We start from the raw sequence: 4100 nt of genomic DNA, 5'->3' as shown, positions 1-4100 counted from the left end.
GGGGGGGAAGTGAGAGCTAATAGATTTATATTTTTTTTTGGTCAATTAAAATTAAAAAAAAAACAAAAAACAAAACAAAAAAAAACACCAAACAAACACAAAGCAACCAGTCAACCAACTAAAACTCCTTTCCTCCCAGAGCCACACTCTGCTGCATTTACTTCAAGTCAGAGACCAGAGGGTTAACCCTGCCAGGACCCTCTGCTGAAACAGGAAAAAGTTGAAGCTTGCATGTTCCTTGCAATGAACTTAAACACCAAGCCCCAAATACCCTTGCAAGTCCTCTAATGTCTGTTACCTTAAACTCTGGGTCTGGATGCCCTCCTCATCCCAAGAAACAGACACTATCTCCTGGCATCTAAAGGGTTCTTCTGCAGAATTGTAACTTCATATTTTCTCTTAGGCAAACCAAAGTTGTGCTGCTGCTAGAATCGGAACTGTTTGAATAAGCTCAGTATTGAACATGCTGCAGAGTTTGTCATCATGAATTCATTTGCGTTGACATGAAACCACAGATCTTTGTTCAGACTCTCTCCAGAACGTTGCGAGAGTGCCAAGACATGGGCGCGTGCCCTGCAGGCTCCACAGTCGCCATGCTTGGCAGAGTTGCTGCAAATGGACAACAAAGCGGGGCTGAAAGCAACAAGTGTGCTTCTCTCCTCACCTCTACCAGGGTGCTGTGAAGTCAGGACACCTGCCAGAGCAAAGGAAATGGGCATGTGTCCAAGCAGAAACTACCAAAGGCCACTGCATCACACACATCAAGTCCCTACAGTACCTTCTCCATCCTTCTGACCTCTCCTCTATTTCAAGTTAGCCAAGGAGTATCTGGCATCAGCACAGAAGGAAAGCTGTGCCTGGCAGGAATACCACTCCCTTCATCCCACCTGAATCTCCTTTTGGTGATATTAACTAAGAGACTCTGAAGAGCTGTGTCAAAAGGCCAAAAGGGTGAAGCTTGCACTTCACAGCCTGAATCCATCCAACACCTCACCACTTCTGAAAGGAGAGAAAGTCCTGCTCAGCCAGCATTTGCACTCCTGACTCATGCTCCCTGCCTCTCCCCCCATCCTGTGTTGACTCTGGCATTTATCCTTCCAAGCCAAGCACATTCGCTAAAAGTAACCTGGCAAACCAGTAAGTAAGCAGCATTTTCCCCAGTTATTAAACCAAATCAGCTGGCTGCAGGATGAGACAAACAGCCAAGTGGGTGCACAGGGAGCGGCAAGCCCATGTGGATGGAGGCCTCTCTGCCTTCACCCCACAGAGCTTCACCCCAACGCAATGGCTCAGCAGCAGCACCACTGCAAAAAAGAGAGGGAAGGAGGCCGTTTCCCCTTCCACCAGCACCAACACCTACTTGACAGATCAAAGCAGGGAATCTACCTGAGCTTATAAAAAAGTAATACAACAAAAAAGCAGTTAGCTTGAACTCCTACCAGTTTCTACTGCAAATTCTAAGAGACAAGGAAGGGGAATGAGGAAGCAGGGACAGGCAAGACATCTCCCTCAATCACAGCACCAGTTTAGGTTGTCTTCAGGACAGCTGCTGGAATGACAATGTACACCAAGAGCAGGGAGGAAGACAGCAGAGCCCACCAGTGAGCAGGAGCCCAGCACTGCACAGCTCCAGCCTGACACATCCCATTTTATTTTTCTTCTCCAAGTTAGAGAAGAAACGTGCCAGAATAAACTCAGTGGGAGCTGAGGCCTCTCAAAGAGCCACCAATCACTCTGTCACTTACTATTTTGCTTCTGTGCAAGGCAGCAGTGCCAGCTCCCACTTGAGTTCCTGCACTTGAGGGAGCTGCTCTGTCTCACAGCTCTCCCCAAGGATGCCGCATGTTCCAGTCACGGCTGTGAGCTGTTAAAAGAGCGCTTTGCTTTTGGCACCTATACTGACCCCTTGGAGAGATGATCCTCGTCTCCTGCAGATGCCAAGACACGCTTTGCGCTCAGCTCCATCCTGCCCAAGTGGAGGTGAAGCTCTGTCAGGAGGCCTCCAGCATTCTTACTTCTCCGTAACTTATTCACTAGTCTCTGATGTGAGTTTTTGCTGTTGCTGTTTGTACAGGGCATTTCAGAGCTACTGAAGCTCTCTGAGTTTCAAAGGTGTCATACCACACTCTAACACATGACTATGTGAGAGCACTGCAATACACACCATCAAAAACGGGAATCTGCTGCTAGTCAGTTCCTCCTTTATGTAAAAATGGCAAAATGTAGCTCAGAAAAGCACATCCACGTTAAGGTGCTCGATACAGACACACACTTCTGTACCTTCTCTGCAAGGCAATTACAGGCAAATCAACGTTTAAAAAGCACTTGCCACAGAAGTACAGGGAATTCCTCAGGTACTGATCTTTTTGCAAGGCAACAGGTAAGAAAAGATTTCCAGATCTAAACAACATATTTCATTAAGTTAAAGTTTGTTAAGATATTAAAGTTTACACAACAACGACTGAAATCCCCAGGGTACAGGATGGCAAGACTCCCACCTAAAACAGGCTATTGCACTACTAACAGCACTTACTGAGTCCCCCATAACTGGTACTAACTAATTTTTAAATCACATATTGCAGGTTTAAAAAGAAAGACTAAGAAGCACCTCTTCCTTTTAACCCTCAGCATTATATATAAAACATGCATTGTGTAATACCCAAAGGTGAATAGATGTTTTTATTGTTTGGGGAAGAGCTGGAGCTGACATGTAATAACTTAGTGGCTGAATGCTGCTTAAAGCAGTTTTGGACCAAGTCTAAATGCATTTACTTCTAATGAAGTGAGATTAAACAAGTGCTTCCATTCCCAACCCTGCATTTTGTTTATCAATGCAGACCTTATATTTATTGCATAGGCTAAAATCCCTTGTTTACAGTACCCATGATGACTGTTAAACAAAATAAGACAAGGGAGGCACTGGATCCAATAGTTTAAGAAACTTGCTCTCACTTGTTCATTGATATTACTCGGGCTCACGGCGTAACTGTAAATGCACAGCTGCGATACAACAACAAAATACCTATGTGGCACAAGAGAATTCAAACAAAATTGAGAGTCAGAAGAAAAGCTTTTTCCACCTTCCTTCCCCACTGCTGGCACTGGAGTCTCAAGCAGCAACTCAAAGACGTTTGAAGAACTCTGCTGCCCATCTCCACTTCCTTCTGCATGTGACTTCTCCCTGAGTCAGCAGATACTGCTTGTGATCTCCTTTCATTTGTGTGTTCTGAGGACTGCCTAGATATAGTAGCTGGTACCTCACAGAACTACCGTCTTTGTATACACTACAGCAGCATTAAATACATCAGAACATTTTAGACTGGAATCCTGCAAGTTGAGGAACCTTTTTAATTAAAAACTTACAAATTAAGCAGCAGTTAGCTCTTCCTATGCATGACAACACCCGGCTGGCACTATAATCTATATGCAAATAAAGTTCTGAGGGCATTTTTGTATCTGCCTAGGGAAACAAAGGTGACTATTTGGGTTTCTCTACAGAACAGCAGCACTGGAAAGGAAGGCTGAAGGGCCTTATTGCCTCTGAATAACTGTAGGTGCTGTACCACAAAGACCTATAGTATCATACATTACAAGTGTGAAAAATATTGCTTTAAAAATTACCCAGTTAAAGATTAATCATCCAGCAATGATTACAAAGGTCACCTTGCAGTGATAATAATTATTACCATTAGAAGAACTGAAAGAGAAAATAAGAAAAAGCATGGAGAGCAATACAGTTTCCTCTTTTTTAAAGTAATCAAGTTCAACCCATGCTAAGTTTGAACTTCACATCTCTGTATTTTTTTTATTTTATTTCAAACTTTTTAAGAACGTATCTGATCCAAGATGCCTTTTCAGTTTAAAAGCTGGGAATAAAGCAAAAGCTGTGGCCTACATTTTGCCCACAGCCCAGGCCAGGCCGAACAATAAAGCCAGAACAGATGTTGAGGCCTCGCCTTGGTTTTTTTTCCCCCCTGAATAATAGGAGTCCACTCATTCTTTCCTGCAAGCAGGTGGCACCAATGTGCAGCCATAGATGAGATCTGAATAACTATACAAGCAATCAGCCTTTCAATATACACTCTAAGTGTGTAAAATTA

This window comes from Antrostomus carolinensis, unplaced genomic scaffold, assembly GCF_000700745.2.
Source record: "Antrostomus carolinensis isolate BGI_N321 unplaced genomic scaffold, ASM70074v2 scaffold15195, whole genome shotgun sequence".
Taxonomy (NCBI): domain Eukaryota; kingdom Metazoa; phylum Chordata; class Aves; order Caprimulgiformes; family Caprimulgidae; genus Antrostomus; species Antrostomus carolinensis.
This window is presented reverse-complemented; position numbering follows the sequence as displayed.